Below are 10,732 nucleotides of genomic sequence, written 5' to 3'. Positions count from 1 at the left end.
AGAGGAAAAGAAACCTTTCAAAGGCAGAGAGAGGGAAGCTCAAAAAGCCAACCACTCTTAAAGCCTACAGGAGAAAAGCAGAATCTTTAGCATTTTTATCCTTGAATTACTTAATCCCTGGCTATCAGACAAGCAGTTGATTTTATCTTTAGTCACAACAGAGTGTATAGAATAAAGAGCAATTTCTGGGGGACATTTTAAGTATTTTTTAACATATTGGTTTTCATTCTTCCAAATATTAAAACCTTTCGAAATGGTTGTGAACTATTCATTTCTCCCAACTCTCACCACCAACAGGGCTTGCAGGGGCCAGCCCAGTCCTGCCAACTGTGAGGCCCTGCCTTTCCTAACTATGAATGACCTCTTTCACTAGGAACATTGGTCAGGAAATAACTCTCTATTTGGGAAAAAGGAGTATATGAGATGTAAATGCATATCAAAATGTTCCCTTTCTTAATTTCCTTCCCTTGCTGCTAATTTTCTCCAAGCCCAAATAATTAATAGCCTTAACATTGTTCAAATAAACTTATCTACTGTAGCTTAACCAAGTTGGTAGGTATAAATATCTACAGCATATAGATATATATACATATATATATCCACTGTAATAACTTGACACTATGTCTTGTCATTTTTATTCTGTACTGATTTATTTAAAAAGCAAAATTATGTTCTTTCATTGTTTATTATGGGATACTTTGCCATGCACAATTTCTAATGCTTAAAGTAATATTTAATTTTCTCACATATGTGCATAAAATTGGGAAAAGTTACTTCAGTAAACTAATTGAGAACCTGTCCAAATGAATTAAATAAACTAGCTCAGTCTTGAAAGAAAGAGTGAGGAATAACTGAACCTTTCACATAACTCCCTCATATTTCCCGTGGGGAAGCAAAAGTTTAATCTTAAGATTAATTAGCTTTTGATGTTAAAGTCTGCTAAAAAAAATTAAGCAATTTTGAACAACTTCCTTTCATTTCAATTTCCTTGTACAAGTTACTTTATTGTCAAATGTAAATAAATAGAAGCTGCTAACTTTTTAAATATTTATAATGATTAGTCATGCACTTAGCAGTACTGAAAGAAAACAAGGACTCAGTAAAAGTTTACCATTACTGTTATTGTTTCTTCCACCTCTAAATTGACAAATCCAAGCAGAACACTCATGAACAACAGGCGAGCAAGGCTGCTGAGAGAGAGAACTATACTGAATAGTTCTGAATGTGTAGAGAAGCTGTAGCAAATAAAAGAGATCTTTGGGGACAGAAGTAACCTCAGATTACAGGCTTTCTGTGTTTTAATAGGGTGCATTATAAATTACCAAGAATGTTAGGGATTGAATCAGAGCCACAATGTAACTATCCCTTTCCTTACCCATCTCAGAAGGTCCAATTTAAACTATTTCCCATTTTTTAAAAGAGAGATTTGGCTTTATGGTTAAGAGAGAAGTCAAGGTAGAAATAATCCAGTAGTAGTACGAAAACAACCACTTACTGACAATGTTGTAGGTTATCTTACCTTGTCAAGATTTTTTTATGTCTTCATCAAGAAAAGTATCTACCTCCAAGAGTTGTGTGAGCATAAATGCGAAAATACTTCAGAAACTTCTCCTACTAGCATGAGACAAAACCTATTACAAATAAGAAAACTAACAAGTAGAGAAGTGAAGATGAAGCATAAGATTACTTTATGACTTTATTTCCAAGTCTGTATTAGAATCTAAATCCTAATTTATAATTCAAATTTTATGCACTAAACATTTTTCTCTCCACTTTCATGGAGTTTTACAGTTATTTTCCTATTTGATTTTGCCTTTGTCTGAACTTCAATTGCATTTTCTAAGAGTGTTTGTGTAGTCTATTATTAATTTGTTCTCTCAACTTTATTATTCTTTCCTTGAAGTGTCGTAAAAAAGCTTTGTATGTTTTTAAAAGATATTTATTCAAATGCTGAGCACATAATATTATTAATTGATTGATAGAGTGGTTTTTTCCTGAAGAGATTCTTTTTTTTTTCACAAGAGATTCTTTTCTCTGAATATTTAAAATGACTGGATTCCATGGGATGTCAAAAGACCGCGTGGCTGCCCACCTACAAGATGGTCAGACTTCATCAAGATCATGAACAATCGGTTTGAGGCTCTTCGTGTTCCTAGAACGAACAGACGCCATTGGGCTACACTAGCACGTGACAGGGACAAATGCAGACATTACCGGCACCCGCACAAGCAAATTGATGATTAACGGGAAGTCAAGTGATCAAGTGATCAAGTTTAAAATGTTGAAATGTTTCTGTGAGGATGGTGTTGACCAGTTCTCTAGTTCAACATCTCTTAATCTGGAGTCATACAGTTCCCTGAGGTCCCCCAGGATATTCCAAAATGGCCACAGGTGAATATTATGTAAATGGTGGTGAGGCGTTGAGGAGAGGGATAAAAGAGGAAATAAAGTCTGAAGGCCACAACCAAAAAAAGTGTGAGAAACACTGGTCTAGATCTATGGAATAGTTTGAAGAAACAGATTTAGGACATGCCTAATGGGGGACATAAAAAATTAACTGAGGGCCCAGAGAGATAGTACAGCAGGTAGGTATAAGGAGCAAAGAAGACTGAAGACACTATCCTTCTGTGAATGATTTTAAAACAGAGGAACAATCTATTTTTAGAAAAAATATGTTGGCACATACTATTGCTTTCAAAACCCAAATACTGCAAAGTTATTGTAAAAGACCTGAGCATTAAACACTGTAGAATAAATGAATTTTGGTTTAATAAATTACAAATTGCTTAAATGTATTATAGACTTTATTGTGTCTTCTGTTCCTTATGTCTGCAGTGGAGTGAGGGTGCAAACCAAACACAGAACATGATTAATAAAGTAGTGACTAACATTTATTGAGAATTTACAGTATAGAAAGTTTTTTTTTTGGCACAGAGGTAATTGTGCTTCACCCTTATTAACCTTAAGAGAGTAGGCACATGGCACGAATGTGGGGAGAAAGGGACTCTCCTTCATTGCTCATGGGAATGCCGACTGGCTCAGCCATTTTGGAAAACAGTATGGGCGTTTCTCAAGAAATTAGAAATTGAGCTCCCATTTGACCCAGCAATACCACTTCTGGGAATAAAACCCAGAGATGCAAAAAAAGTATAGTAGAAATGACATCTGCACTTGTATTTGCTGCACTGTTTACAATAGCCAGAATCTGGAAAAAAAACCCAAGTGCCCAAGAACAGATGACTGGTTAAAGAAACTTTGGTACATCTACACAATGGAATACTATGCAGCTGTTAGAAAAGATGAAGTCATGAAATTTACATACAGGCAGTTCTACTTGGAAAGTATCATGCTAAGTGAAATGAGCCAGAAAGAGAGGGACATACATAGAAAGACTGCCGTCATCTGGGGAATATAAACAGAAAGGGAAACCAACACCCAAGAATAATAGAGATAAGTACCAGGAGGATTACTCTGCAGCTTAGGAGCTGGCCTCACATCCTGGGGGAAAAGGCAGCTCAGATAGAGAAAGAACCACCAAGTAAAGGGTGCTAGGAGGGCCCGCTTGGGATGGGAGATGCGGGCTGAAAGTAAACTATAAACTGAACATGATGACCTCTTCCTACCTCTATTGTAAACCACAACACCCAAAAGGAGGAGAGAGAGAGAGAGAGAGAGAGAGAGAGAGAGAGAGAAAGAGAGAGAGAGAGTGCAAAAGGGAATGCCCTACCACAGAGGCAGGGTGGAGTGAAGGGGACAAGGTGGGGATGGTTGGAGGGATTCTGGGACCATTGGTGGTGGAAAATGGGCACTGGTAGAGGGATGGGTACTTGATCATTGTATGACTGAAACTCAAGCATGAAAGTTTGTAAGTCTGTTACTATACCTCACGGTGATTCACTAATAAAATTTTTTAACAAAAAATAAAGAAAGAAAGTAGGCACAACTGTTATTGTCACTTTACAGTTAGGAAATTTTTTTGACTTTCATTTGTTTTTTGTCCATATCCAACAATGTTCAGAGGCTACTCTGGATTTGGTGCTTGAAATACTATGCAGTGCAAGGATCCACCTGTTGAACTTTCTCCAGCCCCAAAGGTTGATATTTTTTATCCATGGAATTTTATGTTTACATTGATTATTATAAGTACAATATGAGAATATTATACTTGTTATAATATTATTATTGTGACAGCACAAATTCTAGATTAAAAGTGGGCCCAGAGGCACATATACTGCCAGAGCCGACGTGCTGTTTGTGCCCACGCGGCCACCGAGCACATGTGTAGGCCGCATTTCCCCTTTTGAGATGTGTACTTTCATGCTTCCATATCTAATGCTGAAGTGTGTGTAGGAGCTCTCTCCACCTTTGGAGAAGCACACTTTCCCCCTGAAGCACATTACTCTAGGGCTCTCTCTCTCTCTCTCTCTCTCTCTCTCTTTCTCTCTCTTGATTTCCCTTTCCCCTCACCTCCAAAACCTCCAAATAAAATCTGTTATACTTCAAAACAAAAAGTGGGTCCAGAGCCAGAGTTATTAATTCTGCAACTTTGGGCAAGTCACATGCTCAGAATGAGGGAATTCAATGAGTTGATTTCTAAAGACAGATCCAAGCAGTAAGTCTATCTTCATATAATTCAGTCTGGCATTTCCCAGAGTAGGTCATACAGAATTCTGGTATCAGTGAATGCTATAGAAAAGATGGTCAAGACTAAAACTGGAGAAATATCTGTTGTATAAACTAATTGTACCCAGGGCTTGAAAGAGATATGGTGGTGCAGTTTTCCAAGCAGAAATGGGCACCTGATATATCACAGATTACACAAATATATACTTGGCTAGGTAACAACACATATGGATTCTCCTGCTTTAGAGACATTTCAGTGAAACTGTTTTTAGTTGGAACTAGCCAGCTGAGCCCTCTGAGGAGGCACCTTTTGAGCTGGCTGGAAGTCATGCCTTGCCCTTCAAAGACAGCCCAGGCCTCTGTGTCTGTCTGTTACAAACAGCCTCACTTGAAAATTATACTTATTGCTCAAAGGGTGTTTATAATTCTCTTCCCATCATTCTTTGTAACTCATTAGCTAAGTACTTGTACCCACAGATTCTCCCTAACAGTTGTCTACTATTATTTTCAGTACTAAATAAAATATTCCTCTTTTCTGAGTTCACCATCAGCTTTTCCTAGGGTCATTTATGATTTCTCATGCTGATTTAGACCTATTAATCCACAAGGATAGTGCAAACTTAAGACTAACGTAATGCCTGCATAGTTTTGCTGAAAAGAAAGCTGTGAGAAAACTTCAAAGCAGTTTCCTACTAAGAGATCAGAATCTTGTCTTATCATTTCAGAAGACCTTTAATATTCTTATTCAAGAAGAATTCTGAATATTTGCTTTAAGCTAGAGTTTTAAAAAATATGTGTTGTGATTTCCAAGTGGCTAGAAAATGTATCAGCCAAATACTTTCTTTCATTAAATCAACAGTGAATCACTTACTTTCCATGTTTATTTCCCACACATTAAATATGCGTATTTCCTTCACATTATTATTAGGATCCCATAGTTACCCAGGAAACTCTCAACTTTGTCTCCATTTTTAGAATAAAGTCAGAGATTTGTTAAACATACTGCAACTAAAATGCTAAACAAAAGGGTCTTTCACTAGTGGATGCTTGCCAATAAAGTCCGGCATCAAAACAAATGGATAAATTGACTAGGTTCAGACAGAGTCAATTTTGGTTTGGAGACTTGGTGTCTAATGAAGACTGATCACTTAACAAAGGCTGTTGTCAATCTTGGCTGTCATTGAAATACTCAAATTGCTGTCTTGAATCAAAACACCTTTGATCTCACAGGCGTTTCTCAGTATACTTGACTTCATGCAAATGAGTCTGTTAACAGACAAATTAATTTTAATCAACACTTATGCTGTTATTTAAATATTAAGAGGGACCACTAAATCTTTTTTAAATATGGTATTGTACTCAATTATGTAGTTATTTCAGGCTAAGTTTTAAAATCCAAGTAAAACCTTTGTCAGTCATTTATCTGTGTTCCTGTATGCCAAGTTCCTTGAGGGCAGGATCTGAGTATGATTCATCTTTGAATGCTTCTGGTACTGACACAGAGACACTGAGGTGAGGGAAGTAGTTTGGAAATGAATTAAATAGTCTCCACATGAACAACACGTAGACTGGTTCACTGTCAGCCACGTGATTTAAAATATATATACATTTGTATAGCACTATGTAGCTGCAAGTACTTACACACATTTATGACATCTAAGCCAAGTGTCAATAAACTTATTTCACCACAGAGGAAATTGACCTTAGAAAGTTTATGAGATTCATCTAAGGTTTTCTTGATTTCCTAGGTTACAGGATTAGAAAATACACACACACAGACACACACAGACACACACACACACACACACACACACATACACAGAGTCATCTGTCAAAATTTATTTAAGAGACCAATGTTTTTAATACATCTTAATTCAGCTAATTATTTTCAAAGTTGTATTTATGGGGGAAATGCTTTGGTCAGAGTATCTACATTTCTTTAACTGCTGCCAGATATGCCTATACCCCTTCCCCATGTAACATGTTGAGTGTCTGATAAAACGTAACATAACTGCACTTGCCAACAAAATTTCTGATGCATGCACATAAAACTCAGTGCTTGGTTTAGTTAAAACTCACCCTCAATCAAGTACAATGCAAGGGGGGAAAAAAACAAAAGTTTTAACTTTAAACTTAAAGATTTATTTTAAAGGTGCTTTTTTATAAGTCAACTTTAACTTATAAAACCTAATGATATTGGTAAATTCTGGCATAACCACAACAACTAGTGCTATCACTAATTCTTAGCAGCTGCTTCCTCTAGAGCTCATAGACAAATGCATACGTTCAAAATTTCACATGTGTTGAATGTGATGTGATGATAAGGAAATCATCAACCTACTTCTAAGATTTGGTGACTGTCAATATAGTACTAAAACATGTCATTGAACTGAAAATTCCAAAAGGAGGAAGAAGAATTACTAAATTAGATCAGATTTTGCTAAATGTAAATATAACAATGCTAGTTTCTAGAGAAGGACCTGAAGTACAAATGGATTTTCTTGACCTATGTTCAACTCTGGTTTATCTATAATGTCAACAAAACATGCATTTTTTAAAAAAAAATACCAAAAAAACCAAAACAAAGGTCTTTTAATGTTTGAATTAATTGAAACTGAATTTTCCACTAAATGGAACTGCTTTGAAAGTGCATTGTAAATGCCCATTTTTGTCAGTTTATCATGATTGTATTGGAAAAAACAGTTTGTTCTTTGCAATATAAAATTAAATTTTTGGTTTAAAAATTAAAGCCCTGAAGATATTAGTCAGGATAAAGTTGATATTAAAGAGTTATTTTGTTAAATCTTTGTTGTTGTTGTTTACAGTACCCAGGATCAATTTGTTTTTTGGAGAGTAAAATAAAGAGATTTTTGGTATTAAAAATGTAAAAGCCTAAAGATAGTATCCACCCTACATCCCACCCTGCCTCTGTGGCAGGGCATTTCCTTTTGTTCTCTCTCTCTTATTGGGTGTTGTGGTTTTCAAAAGAGGCAATGGGTGACAATCATGTTTGGCCTATAGTCTACTTTCAGGGCATTTGATCATTGTATAATTGAAATCCAAGCACAAAAATGTGTAAGTCTGCAACTGTAACTCATGATGTCTCACTATTAAAAATTAAAAAAATAATAATAATAAAAATTTAAAAAATTTAAAAGCTGAGTACCACATTAAAAAAAAAGGATAGTATCCAGAAGAGAGTGAAATTAAAAAAAAAAATTGGTTGTTAGTTTTGTTATTGATGTTTCTGTTGTTATTAATTTTTCTGTGCCTGGAATCAAACTTAGGTCAAATGCACACTTCACCACTGGGCCACACCACAGGTAAATAAAGCATCTTCATCAGAAATGCTACCCTTTTTCTTACAATATTGTGAAACTGACAATAAGGTAAAACTCTCCACAGTCTTGCCAATTATTTTGTCATGTTTTATGCACTATATAAATATACTTTTCATTGAAATTATCTAAAAGGAGAGTCAGCACCCAGAATGGAAAAATGTGTTTACTCTCCCCTACCTGCTTTGTTAGTTCCACAGGCAGGGTGAGTGGCAGGTCGAGAAGACAGGGCAGCCTGGGTGGTGTCAACTCCTTCTTTTATGATTTGAAGCCAAAAAAGGTTCCTCACAACTGCTGCTTCTTTGATCTCTTGTTTTCTATTTTTAGAACTCTTCTGTCCAACATTCTCCACTCCATTGCCATGACCTTTTGTGACACACTTCTCCTGGAGGTTATTTTGGGACCATATTCCCTTCCCAAAGTATTACTACAGCTAGAATTAATGCATGAAGTAGGTCAGCACAAGTTCTTGCTGGAAAAAATACCCAAAGCACATGTCCCCATATGAGGGTGAGAGAGCTAGAGTAAATGGACAAACACATCATCCATATTTTTAGTAATCAAAACATTCTAGAAGAAGTACTGAATGCAGTAGATAGCACAACCTCATAAGCCAACACCACCAAGGTAAAGCAATTGGGCATGAAGATTTAGAAAATATACCTATCCATCACACTAAAGGGGCAGGTATGTGTTTTAAGGGGTATAGAAAGAAGAGACAGACAACCTTAAAAATACATAGAGAATTTATCATCAGAAGATTTTTTTCAGATTTTACCTCTTTCTAAATCTATAAGCCACATGTAAGAGAAAAGGGCAAAGAGATAGTAATAATGACATAAAGACCTAGGGGAAATTCCTCTTCATGGGGGACAGAGACTGTCTTCTTCTTTGTTCATTAGTTTATCTTGTATGTCAAATACAGTATAAAATAAATGGTTTGTTTATAAAGCAAAAATAAATAAGTTACATTAATAAGGCAGTTTTACATAACAATATCAGTTAATCTCTAGTGAGCACATAAAATAAACGTATGGTTATATAAGCACAAGCACTATCCCACAGGATCTATATAAATTCCATTATTGGATGCTTGTAATGAGTTACTGCTTTTATTGCCCTCTTATGAGAAATGATTATACTGAAATGTAGAGTAACTACTATCTCTCTTGTTTCAGATTAAACAGTTTTTAAGTGAGTCATAATTTAGTAGTAGGTATTTTGGATCTATAGCTTTCGTTTGGAAAGTAAATAAATGGTCCATCTAGAGGTAGTGCATCCATCTGCTCTGTCTACATCTGTGAAAAGAGCCAAACTTAGCGTTATGACTGAAAAATCCTCTCAGAGAAGAGAGGTGCCTGCCATAGAGGCAGGCTGGAGTGGGAAGTGGTTTATGGGGGTGGAAGGAACACTGGGGACATTCGTGCTGGGAAATTACTCTGGTGGATGTATGAGTGTCAGAATATTGTATGACTAACAAACAGCTTTGCAATACTCTATCCCACAGTGATTCAATAAAATAAAATAATAATATTACGTGGGTATGGTGCTGCTCAGCAGGTGAGCCTGTACCTGTGGGGCGAAGTGTATCAGCAGCATGATGGTGACTTCAGGCTTCCTGATACCCCAAAATTGCTGCTGTGCCTCTGGCCAGACCCCAACAACTTGGGACCAAGTTTCCCAAGAAACTAAATCCCAAAAGTTAGGTATGTGGAAGTCATTCCCACAAACCACCTCTGGCTCAGCTGTACAAGCTCATTTATCGAACTTGCTTCAGAGACCTATAAATAAATCTTTAAAGAGACCAAAATTAGGCCATTTAAGTGCATTAATAGCCATGATTCAGAGACTTACAAATGAATCTCAGAAGAGAACAGCATGTCGCAGAGATGTCTCTGGATCCCAAATATTTAAAAAATTTTGGAATTCCAGGAACACTCAGCCACTTTTGTGGCTGCACTACATCTAATACTATTCATAACAAGCAATACAAAATAAATTATTTAGCATCTCCCTTTGGGGCAGGCTTGGGTGATGATGGTGGGAAAATTCGAAATAATGGTGGTGGGAAGATGGTGGGATTGGTGTTGAAATGTTGAATGTAAACAATTACTGTGAACAACTTTATAAAAATAAAATTTTAAGAAATTTTTAAAAAGTAGTGTGGAGTTCATGCCAGCTTCGGTCAGCTTAATTTGTGGCTGAATAAATAGCAGTACTCATATATATATATATCTTTATATATATATATATATATATATATATAAAAAGGCCCTCCCGTTGATCATCGATTTGCTCGAGCGGGCCCAGTAACGTCTCCACTGGAGACTTTGTTGTTACTGTGTCTGGCATATCAAATACTCTCGGTAGCTTGCCGGGCTCTCCGAGAGGGGCAGAGGAATCGAACTTGGGTCGGCCATGTTGGCCGCGTGTAAGGCGAACGCCCTACCCGCTGTGTTATCGCTCCAGCCCCATATATATATATATATATATATATATATATATATATATATAATAAAATGGGCTGGAGCGATAGCACAGCGGTAGGGCGTTTGCCTTGCACGCGGCCAACATGGACGACCCAAGTTCGATTCCTCTGCCCCTCTCGGAGAGCCTGGCAAGCTACTGAGAGTATCTCGCCCGCACAGCAGAGCCTGACAAGCTACCCGTGACATATTCGATATGCCAAACACAATAACAACAAAGTCTCCAATGGAGACGTTACTGCGCCCGCTGGAGCAAATCAATGAACAACGGGAGGACAGTGACAG

The 10,732-nt window shown here is 36.8% G+C and overlaps 1 pseudogene; it reads left to right on the top strand.

Annotated features, from left to right (window-relative positions):
• The first annotated feature begins 6,813 nt into the window (after positions 1 to 6,813).
• LOC130031509 (U6 snRNA-associated Sm-like protein LSm5) lies at positions 6,814 to 7,156 on the top strand (annotated as a pseudogene).
• The last annotated feature ends 3,576 nt before the right edge of the window (positions 7,157 to 10,732 follow it).

Source organism: Sorex fumeus, unplaced genomic scaffold (genome assembly GCF_029834395.1).
Source record: "Sorex fumeus unplaced genomic scaffold, SorFum_2.1 ptg000047l, whole genome shotgun sequence".
NCBI lineage: Eukaryota > Metazoa > Chordata > Mammalia > Eulipotyphla > Soricidae > Sorex > Sorex fumeus.
Note: the sequence above shows the minus strand (reverse complement) of the source record. Positions and strands in the feature narration are given on the sequence as shown.